The sequence below is a fragment of the Macrotis lagotis genome, chromosome X (assembly GCF_037893015.1).
Source record: "Macrotis lagotis isolate mMagLag1 chromosome X, bilby.v1.9.chrom.fasta, whole genome shotgun sequence".
In the NCBI taxonomy this organism is placed as follows: domain Eukaryota; kingdom Metazoa; phylum Chordata; class Mammalia; order Peramelemorphia; family Peramelidae; genus Macrotis; species Macrotis lagotis.
The window spans coordinates 141,867,106-141,878,825 of record NC_133666.1 but is presented as its reverse complement, the minus strand read 5'-3'; the positions used below and the strand labels follow the sequence as shown (position 1 = coordinate 141,878,825).

Here is an 11,720-nt window from a genome sequence, read left to right as displayed (position 1 = left end):
GGAACTGGAGTCAGAGACTCAAATTCTGGGTTCAAATTCTGACTCTTCAACTTATTTTCTTTATATTTTTGGATCATTTAATTTAACCCCTTGCATATCTCTGGGTCCTTATCTGACCCCAAGGTTCAATCTAGTTCTAAATCTAGGGACCTTCTCTGAATCTTAGCAAAGGTTCTTAATCTGTGAACTTAAATTTTTTTCTTTATAACTCTATTTAAACTTAATCAGTTTCCTTTGTAATCCTATGTATTTTATTTTATGCTTCTGAAAAGGGGCCCATAGATTCCACTAGACTGCCAAAAGATCCATGACTCCAAAAACTTGGTTCAGATCAATGGAAAGAATACTGAATTTAGAGAGAAAGAATCTGGGCTCAGTCCTTGCTTCTGTTCCCTCCTTTTTGTATAACTTTGGAAAAACTATCTGACCTCTCTGGGTCTCAGTGTCTATGAAGGCATTGGACCACTTGGTCTTTCAGCTTTAAATCTTCAATGTTCTGAAAAAGTGGAAATAATACTATATGTCTGGATTAAATGGAAGACTGCTCAAAGGATGAGATGATAAAAGCACAAAGGTACTGTCATTGTCTTGATCATCACTGCCATAGTCTTCCTCCTCCTTGTTACTCCCTGATGAGCCAAGGAAAAGATGCTATTAAGTAGAAGAGACTTTTGGCTCCTCAATATAATCTGGACAGAAAGCATGAGTCAATTCCTTTGGTTCCCCAGATCAGTTTTCCAAGTCATCCATTTGGCAGTCTTTGCTATGGCCCCACCTACATTTCCCAACATCTCTTCTCCCTCCTTCCCTTTTCTACTTCCTCCTCCTATTCCTCTTTCCTAGAATGATCCTAGTAGGATTCCAGAGCCCAGGACAAAGTTAGCTGCCATGCCCTCAGGCTCTGGCTCACCCAGGGGCTGTAGGACCCTTTAAGATGGGCCTCAAAGTCATACAGGCACCCTCACCCTTCTAGAAGCCTCTGCATCAGCTCCCTATGGCCCTTCTATTGCTTGCCACACCCTTGGCCCAGCCCTGCCCTGCTTCAAATGTCTAGAGTTAGCCAAAACATGCATCTGCCTACAATAAATACTCTCAAAGTTCCCTCCTTTAGACAGTGTGTAGAATGGTAGCAAAAGCATGGGGTTGTGCTCACTTCGGCAGCACATATACTAAAATTGAAAAGATACAGAGAAGATTAGCATGGCCCCTGCACAAGGATGACATGCAAATTCGTGAAGAAAAAACATGGAGTGAGAAGTCAGAGATCTGATTGTGTTGTTCTGGTCTCTACCATTCATTTTCTGTGTGACCTTGGGCAAATCTCTTCACTTCTATGTACAAATTAATTTCTTCAACTATAAAATAGGGAAAAGGATACCTGCTCTAGTTATGAAGGTCTCAGATCCTGTTGTGATACATTTAGACTGATGGTCCCTCGGCAAGTTACGTGACCATAGGTAGTGTTGAAATGGGCTTGGAGTCAGGAAGATGAGAGTTCAATGGTCATGAAGGTGACTAAAGCAGGAACTGTGGCATGCTTAGAACTTGGTCAGATGTCATCATCACATCTTGTCAAATACTTTGATGACACTGAGAGTGAAGCTACCAATTTTGTATAATTTGGCCTCACTTAAATTCAATTCACTTGAAAGTCAAGACATCATCCATGATGCCTGTCATTGGTCCTTTTTGAAAATAAACTATGAGCAACAATATCTATGAAGCTATCTATTTATCTAATTTCTTTTTACTTAACTCAAGGATGAATATGGTAAGAATACCTTATATAATGTCCAGCCAACATTCTGCTTGCATTAGCATGGTTGTTACCTTATGCCCCACTGTTTTTTTTTTTTTTAGGTTTTTGCTAGGCAATGGGGTTAAGCGGCTTGCCCAAGGCCACACAGCTAGGTAATTATTAAGTGTCTGAGGCCGTATTTGAACCCAGGTACTCCTGACTCCAGGGCCGGTGCTTTATCCACGTGCCACCTAGTTGCCCCTTTATGCCCCACTCTTACCTGAACTTACATCTTCCCTTCCGCAATATCATGGTTCAATCAATTGCTCATTTACTAAGAGGTTCCTATAATATTATCTCCTTTCCCTCAAATAACGTTTTGCTTAAAGACATGTTTTCTTAGGACCAGTAATTGGCACTAGGTTGGTCATACCTGAATCATCCATCAATCAACAACAAGCTTTTATTAAACTTCTATGTTTCCAGTCCTTGCTAGGCATTGAATAGGTGGAAAAATCAACTCAAGAATCATAATGTCTTGCATTTCTTTTAAGGCTACCTATGCATTTTCATCAAGACCACTGCCTAATTCCCTTGACAGCCACCTTCCTTATATTTAGGGCTCAGAGATGTGTAGCTCTATCCTTCTGTCTGTAGTAGGTAGCAGACTACCTCTTTAGAAGTCTATCTGCCTATTATCAACTAGGAAAACTATCAAGTTTTTCAATAAAATTTTCAATAAATTATTTGGAAACAGAAAGGAGTCAGAAGAGTCAGTAAAAGGACAATTTTGTTACTACCTTGTTAAATTGAATATACTTTTCAAAAACAAACTGCTTGTAACCCTTATCTGCAGTTGAAAATTTTTTTTGGTCCTTTATCTATTGAAATGTTTGTGTTTGTTGATTGTTGTTACATTCAGAATTTTTTTAAAAAAGGCATTTAGCAAGTAATTTTTCATCTCTGCCTCAGTTTACATGAATGACCAGGGCTTGGGGGCTATCTTTGAAACTTTAGGACAGAGGTCAGGAAAAAAAATGGCCAAGTTTTGATTTCTTCTCCTAACCCATCAGGAAAATCTAGCTTGGATGACTATAATGCTCCTTGTGAGATAAAGGGCCATCATTTCTGTCTTGCCATATTTTTTGCCACTTATCCTAAGGTTCTCTGATCTTAATATCTGGAGATTCAGAAGCCTCCAGAACCCTGAATATTTCTCTCTGATTTGCTGATGTACCCCAAAGTCCTTTGGATCTTGCCACTTGCTCTGTTCCTTAGAAAATTACTTAGAATTTTCATGCCTTTCTATATGGAACTCTCTGTTAAGTGTCATCTCCTCCAATTAAAGTGTAAGCTTCTAGAGGGAAGATATTGTTTCATTTTTTTCTGGTTGTATCCAGTGATTGACTCTTTTTTTTTTTTTTTTTTTTTTTAGGTTTTTGCAAGGCAAATGGGGTTAAGGCACAAGGCCTTAAGTGCACAAGGCCACACAGCTAGGTAATTATTAAGTGTCTGAGACCAGATTTGAACCCAGGTACTCCTAACTCCAGGGCCGGTGTTTTATCCACTTCACCACCTAGCTGCCCCAGTGATTGACTCTTAATGTTTTTTGAATTTATTCATTCAATCATAGGATCTGGAAAGGGTTCACAAAGAACAGTAATGCCAAACCCCATTCCCTTACAGACTGTTCAGTCCTCTATCACTGGAAATATTCTGACAGAGGCTGTGACCATCTGTCAGAGATGGATATAAATTCCTGCATTTGAAATGAGAATTAATTTGGACAATCTTTGAAGCCCTTTTTTACATCAGCACAGATGATATGAATGAAGAGTTTTTGTCATTATGCAATAAATAAATGAATCAAATCAAGTATTGATTAAATGCTTACAAGGTGCTAGGTATCTGCATGAGTTAAAGTCATTTTCTCTGCCATTTGTAATGCTAACTAGGGCATATTGATAGTACATTGAGGAGGTTTCTATCAAGGTCTCAGCTATCCAAATAGCTGTAGAATTTCCCATCTAGGAGACTTAGGAGAATTTTTTCATGGTAATTTTGTTCTGTCTCTAGTAGTTTGAAAAGCCGATTAAATGATATTTTTTGAAAATATTTCCATCTAAGCAGGGTGAAATGACACCATCTATTTGAAACATCTGTGTAGTGTGTGTTACAGCTGATGTAACAAATCCATAGAGAGCACACTGTACTATTTGTCTGAGTGGGAAAGACTCCAGAATGCAATCTGCAATGGGGGATGCTGGATGGGATGTCCAATGGAACTGCCACATTTTAGGTACATCTTGCATACTTTGAATTCTCTCTTTTCTCCCTCCCTCACTAACTTCAGAAACACATTTGGAGCCATCACATCCTTGCAAAATCTAAAGACTTTGTATGGACAAATCAAGGAGATAGAGAATATCCCACTCAGGTAATTGCAACCCAAGGATTCCTTCATTGGACAAACATTTACAAGCACAGGCACTGGAGGATTGTCCCCTCTTCTCCCTGACTATCAGAATCCCATCCATATTTAAAGGTCCAGTTCAAGTCCCAATTTCTCTGACTCTATAAATAGATCACAGAGTTTGAAATCAGAATACCCTGTTTGAAACCCACTTACTACCTGCATGTTCTTGGCCAAGTCACTATACCTTTCTGGGTATAGTGTCTCAGTCTCAGTTTACCCATCTGTAAAAAGACTAGATACCTATAAATTTTCTTCAAGCTCTAATTCATGATCCTAAGATATCCCTCTGCTCAAAATTTTATAGAACTCATGTTCAATATGGCAATTTGACTCTTAATTATATTTTGTCTTCATTATTTGTAATTGTTATAGGTGCTTGTTTTAGCTCCCTAAAAAGATTGGTTTTTATTCTTCTTTTTCCCTCTTATTGAGTGTACCATGTTTCCTCATGGCTAAATCCTGTCTCTGTTAGTGAGGGGTTCCTGAAAAGAGAGAGGCCAATTGAAAAAGAGCCAGTCAAGGGCCATATATACTTTTGGAAGGTGCCTCACCTACCAAATGGAATTAGCAAGGAAGAAACTTGTAAAGTCATAGATTTAAAACTGAAGAGGGCTTCCCCTTAAGCTATATTTTACTGTGTAAAATTTTAACTTTGAAACTCAGTAGTCCAGACATGGCATTTATAGTAACATCAATATGACTGAGATATTTCATTTGCATCAATGACACATTCCCCAACCTGTCAGTCTGAGTAAATGGAAATCCATTGCAATCACTACTTTCTCTTATTTTAGAACATATACATGTTTGTTTTCATATAGTATATTTAGTTGTTTGAATCTTAGATACAGTTGACAAAATTCAATTCAGCAGATGTTTATATGTCTTATATGCCATTAAAAGTATGGGGAATGCAAAAGCAAAAACAGAGTTCCCAACTTCAAGAAACTTACATTCTTTTTTTTTTTTTAGGTTTTTTTGGCAAGGCAATGGGGCTAAGTGGCTTGCCCAAGGCCACACGGCTAGGTAATTGTTAAGTGTTTGAGGTCAGATTTGAACCCAGGTACTCCTGACTCAAGGGCTAGTGCTCTATCCACTGTGCCACTAGCCCCACCCTCCCAACTTACATTTTTAAAAGAAAAAGAGGAAGAAGGAGGAGGAGGAGGAAGAAAAAGAAGGAGGAGGAGGAAGAAGAGTAGGAAGAAGAGGAGGAAAAGGAGGAGGAAGTAGAGAAGAAAAAGAAAGAGAAGAAGGAAGAAGAAAGGAGAATAAAAAGAAAAAGAAAGCAGACAGTGACAATGAAGAAAAAAGGAAGAGAGAAAAGAACAAGAAGGAGAAACTTGCATTTTATTAGAGGAGGAAACAACTTGTACATGGAAAATTAAATAAAAATATACACAAAGTAATTTAGAGGGAAGGCAAAGTCAACTAGGAAGATTGAGATAAACTTCCTGTATACAGGTGATAGCGTCGGAGTCCAGCTCTGAAGACTAGGGTTGTTTTTGTTGTTCTTTAATGGTAGCCAAGCATTTCTTGCTATCCATGGATGAAGAATCATGGTATAGTGGAAAGAGCCCTGGAGGCAGAGTCAGCAGACCTGGGTTGAATCTTGGCTCTGCTACATGTCCCTGCTTGATCTTGGTTAGGTTGATTAACTTTTCTGGGCCTCAGTTTCTTTATTTGTAAAATGAAGGGAGTGAACTGGAGGACTTCTAAATTTCCTTCTAGTTCTTACTTCCCTTCCTTACTTCCCTTATTTCCCTGCCAATTACCTTTGTACTTTCTAAACCTCCACAGTGACTCCCAGTTCTCATTTCTGTCCTATCAAAACCCATTTCTGGGAAAAGATCTGACATTCATTCAGTGACTTGATAATGACTTAAAATAACTTCCTAGGTGATGCTGCATTGGGGCAGGGATCAAAGTCTCAAGTTGAGAAGTGATGAAGCTCTCATGAGGAGTACCAGGTACCAGGTCAGAATGGAGAGCTGTTTTAGGGGCAGTGAGGTCTTCTTTGCTGGTATCTCACAACTTGCATTAAGTAGGCAGCCCACAGTCTCTTCCACCAAAAAAAATGCTATCTTGGTTGTCAGGCTTGTCTCAAGAGCCAGCTTCCCCCTCTGCTTGAGTGAATAATGATTAATGCCTTCTGAATCCTGGAGAATGTCAGGTTTCATGTTTTGTATTCTTCCAAGCCTCTTAAGGGGAAAGGTGAGCTAGTGAGAAAAAAACAAAACAAAACAAAAAAGTCCAACCTGAAAGGTTGGCCCAGGCTGGCCTAGTCCAGGTCAAATTCCACCCTGATGAACTTCACCAAGTCCTTCTATTGCAATGGAATTTGGTTATCATGAGTATTTTTGCTAGCAATCACATTCCAAGGCTTCAGGAGCTGGAGAGGAAAGAGAGCTTTTACCCAGCCTCCCAATCATGAATTAACAAGTGGAAAGAATTAATCTGAATGCTGTAGAGCAAAGAAGGCATCATGCCCACGCCAACCCAAATTCTTTCATCCTTCAAGCTCCCAGATCAAATTTGGGGGTCAGGAGTAGTTTGGGAGTGAATAGAGAGGGTTTTTTTTTTTTCCAAAGGAGGTAGTAAATGGTGTATTTAAATTAGGGAGGTAAAAGGAAAGTCATAAGGTAATTTCTATTTCATGGTAACACCTAAGAATTATAAAAAGTTCAGTCCTTCCTTCCCCACCTCCTCTCAGAGGGAGCTCAGTGGATAGAGCACTGAGAGCAGATTCAGGAAGACCTGAATTCATATGCAATCTCAGACCAATTATGTGACTTTGGGCAAGTCACTTAATCTCTGTTCACTTTGGTGTCCTCAACTGTAAAAGTGAGGATAGTAATAATTGCTACCTCCAGAGTTGTTATAAAGATTGAATGAGATCATATTTATAAAAAGTGCTTGGTGCATAATAGATTTAAAAATGTTTATTCTTTTTCCACTTTGATCAGGAATTTTCTTCATAGACATAGCTCAAGTACCACCTTATTCTTAGAGCTTTCCTGATCTTTCCTAACTTGTTGTTCAGACATTTTCAGTTATGACTGACTCTGTGACCCCATATAGATTTTTAAAAAATTTTTTTCCATATAGATTTTTTTGGCAAAGATACTGGAGTGGTTTGCCATTTCCTTCTCCAGCTCATTTTACAGATGAGGAAACTGAGGCAGACAGGATTAAGTTGACTTTGCCCAGGGGCATTCAGCTAGAAGTATCTGAGGTTGGATTTGAACTCAGGAAGATGAATTTTCCTGACTCCAAGCCCTGCCCTCTAACTACTCTTTATTATGTATATATATATATATATATATATATATATATAATATATATATATACACACACACATATATATATATATATATATATATATATATATACTTGTCTTCTTGAGAATAAAAGTTGTTTTATTCTTTTTATTTGTGTCTGTCACATCTATCCAGAGACTAGCATACAGTAGGTGTTTGTTGATCAATTGATTTATTGATGCTGGTTGGTTAGGTAGTTGGTTCTTATCCTTCATTGTTGAAGAAGTCCAAAATGATATCACTATATTAGAGATAAATTACAGTTTGTCTGACTAAGGCTGATCAGACAAATATAGGCTCGTAATGCTCTACCACATGTCAGCCACAAGTAGTCTATGTGAACACCCAAGATGGTCATCCTAAAATTATGTATCTCACATTTCCCTTGACTTGCTTCAATTCTGCCTTACTCATAGAGTAAGATGGAAAATAAAAGTTGTATGGACAAGTAGAGTTGTAATTAGCATGGAGCTTCTACTCTAGGGACTTGTATGAGGGGGTATGCTTCCTTCTTTTGCAATGACTTTCCTTAAACCTTGATCACAGGTTGATAAACCATTGAAATCAATCTTTAATTTTGTAGACAAGAAAGCTAAGAAGCCCATGGATGTGAAGAGTGTTGCCCAATGTCGCAGAGAAAATAATCCTGAAAGGTGGGATTTGAAAGTAAGTCTTTTGATATCAGAGCCATCATTCCTTCTACTGTTCTGCACTGTCTCCACTCTATGGGTGGACCCTCTTTTGGGGTCTAGAATTAGTTCATTCTTTCTCTAAGTGCATCTGTACCCATGGTTGGGTTGTCCTGCCCCACATCCTTCCCTCTCCAACTGTTTTTTTTTTTTTGCCCCAGTGCAAAATATTCCTAATTATAGCTCTACAGACCTAGAAATTATACAAGATTATAGAGGTTATGCAAGATTAAATGAAATTGATTTATAAGATCATTAGCTGTAGTAAAGTCAATGCAACCAGATCAATTCAGCACTAATATTCATGGGTAGAAATGATAAACCTCATCCTCTCTACCTCCCTTTAACTTCTACATTCCCAATGCCTGGATTGACCTCCTCCTCTTCTTGTTCAAATTTGACCTCATCTATGAAGTCTTTCCTGATCCTACTGATTGGGAGTAAATGATCTATCCTTATACCTTAAATGACATATTGTGTGAATCATGCACCTATCATGGCTATGTCTTATTTGTCCCACTCCAGTTACTGAACTGATCCTCTATGAGGGGAAGGTTTCTATCTTAGAGGAAGAAAAGGAATGAGCCAGGCTTCCTTTTGGAACAATAAGGAGACTGATGTCACTAAAAATAAGGGTGCTGGTCAGAGAGTCACAGGTGATAGAAGTAGAAAGGCAGGGTAGGCGCAGACTATCAAAAACTGTAACATCTAGGCAGAGACATGTGGAATGAATATAATAGGAGGTTGGGATCTCACCAATTATAGGAGAATGTTTAATGGATATAGGATTGGATAAAGACTAGAGAGAGACCTTATTCAAGGGAGGAAACTCACTAGATTACCAGAATAGATGATATCACCACTAATATCCCACAATTCCTAAAGTTCAATTTATTCTTGGGTGGATAACTATGACTCTTGGGAGTGGGAGAATAATTCAAATCCCATCTGTCACTATGTGACAGCTGACAAGTCATTTAGTCTCTTAGGTTCTTCATCTATAAATAAGAGGGTTTGATTAGATAAAGTCTAAGGTCCCTTCTGAGTTCTAATATTCTAGAATTTTGAATTTAGGTAGTAAACTCAACACAGAGAAGCAATGGGGAGTGAGAGATCCCTACTGAAGTAGCACTAGTATTATAGGCATCACAATAGGTTACTGCAAAAGTCAATAGCACTGACTTGTCCAAAATTACAGAGTTCAGGAATCCCTTGCCTTTTATCCTATATATCCAAGGTATGGGTTGATTCACTTAGAATCTGAATGGAATTTAGCCCAAACCCTTCTCTAAAACTGATACTACTTTCTGATAGGGACTCATAACTTGGCCCAAGGAGTGATGTTCCATCTTTCAGCTTTTGGGGCAGTTGATGAATCTCTGCTATGCTAACTTGTGGGTCTGTTTAGTAACAAGTCCCTGACTCTGGTCCTCTGGTACTATCAACAGATCCTGTCAGTTCCCCTCATTTGTTGAGACATTTGTCCCAACCCTGGGTCCCAATGTGAAGGGAAGTAAGGATTCTTCATTCCATTTCCTTTTTACCCCACTCCCTGCCTTCCAACCTCTCTGGTCAAACTCAGTATGATACTCTGCAACTAGAACTTGAAGAGGCCAACCCTCATATTTTATACAAGGGTAAAATGAGACCCAGGAGGCGTTGACTTATCTGAGAGATGAAATGTGAACCTAAGTCCTCTAACTACAGAGCCAGTATTTGTCACTATATGTGACCCTGGGCAAATCACTTCACCCTGTTTGCCTCAGTCCTTGTATCTCTAAAATGAGCTGGAGAAAATGATGGTAAACCACTTGAGTATCTCTGCCAAGAAAACCCCAAATGAAAAGTCAAACAAGACTGAAAAAAGGACAACACCATCAAAATGCCTCCCCAAGTTGTTGACCCAGGGGAGTAGAGCCTTAATTGGGGTGTGGGGGAACATTATCTAGTTTCTCCAGCAATTTGTTCAAGGTTTCATTTTCCCATTTGTTTATCTTCTTGTGAAACTTATCCAAAAATGAAATCTACAGTTACAATTGTGTTGCTTTCTGTCTTCTGGTAGTTCAGTTGTTTCCAATTTTGATGAATTTAGTTCTTTATAACTTTAGGCAATTTTATCCTTCTCCAACAATTTAAAGAATTTAGAGAGCACCAACAACATAATTTTAATATACACTTTTTTAATGCCTGGTCCCCCCCCCCAATCAGGTCTCATTCTGGGATGTGCTATTTTAGTTATAGCTCTCTGATGGTGTATGGGGGGAGGGAAAGAGGATTTTCAGTGGAAACATAGCCTTTCAAAAATGTGCCCACACCAAATTTCTATTAGAGGAACTCCTGAGGGGGGTGGGGTTGAAGAAGAGGAGGACAGGTACAAATGAAATCAATGTAGCTTTGGTTAGATAATTTGATTATCTCCCAGTGGATGAGGAAAAAACTGACAGCAGAAGTTTCAAAATCTGGAGGTGAGGAGAATAAAGGTGGGTGGTGGGTAAGGGAGTATAGAGGTTAGGGGATTTTCAAATGATTTTTAAAAAATTTCCTTTATTTGCATCAGAAGTTCCTACCATGTCTTAGAGTACTTTTAGGGCCAAATGTCAGCTTCACCCGCTTCCCCTACTGGGCTTGGGGAGTGTATGGGTGGAAAACCCTTTTGAAGATGTCAGGATTTGAGGATTACCAGTCACAATCCTAGTTTACCTAAGGGATGGTGAGTGATTTCAGTAAGGGGTAGTGTCAAGGGGCAAGCCTTTTAAGAAGAGGACTAATGCAACCAACAATACTTGACTGACCCAGCTCTTAACAATCACCAAAAGACCCAGAGGTTAATTAGCCAAAAAGTCAGGAGAGTAGTTTCTTTTTTTAAATTCATTTAAGGGGCAATGGGGTTAAGTGACTTGCCCAAGGTCATACAGCTAGGCAATTATTAAGTGTCTTGAGGTCTGATTTAAACTCAAGTCCTCCTGACTCAAGGGCTGGTGCTCTATCCACTGCACCAGCTAATTACCCCCCCCCCCCCCCACAGAGTAATTTCTAAGGACTAGGTATAAGAATGCTCTAAGTTAATATTCAGCAGAACATCTAAAATAAATATTATTTGGCTATGAAAAATGATGAAAGGGGCAGTTTCAGAGAAATCTGGGAAGATGTGTATGAACTGATTCAGATAGAAGTTAGCAGAGCAAGAAGGACAATTTACATAGCAATAATAACAGTATAAGGACAAACAATTTTGAAAACTTGGATCATAGCAGGGACCGACCCTGATTCCAGAGACGCAATGATTATGCTACTCAGCTCCTGATAGGTGATGGATCTAGAAGCAGAATGAGATATATGTTTTTGGTCATAGCCAATGCAGGAATCTGTTTTTTAATTATATATATTTGTTACAAAGGCTATTATTTTTCTGTTTTTTCCTAACAATTATTTCAAGTCATTCAATTATTCATTAGATTGTGAGTTCCTTTGCCCCTTTTTGTATCGTCTAATACTTAGCA

At 38.7% G+C, this 11,720-nt stretch overlaps 1 non-coding gene across 1 annotated transcript; it reads left to right on the top strand.

Moving 5' to 3' along the window:
* Positions 1-1,145: 1,145 nt before the first annotated feature.
* LOC141503605 (U6 spliceosomal RNA) lies at positions 1,146-1,252 on the top strand. Its single transcript, XR_012472951.1, has one exon. It is a non-coding gene; the product is annotated as a U6 spliceosomal RNA (small nuclear RNA).
* Positions 1,253-11,720: the final 10,468 nt, after the last annotated feature.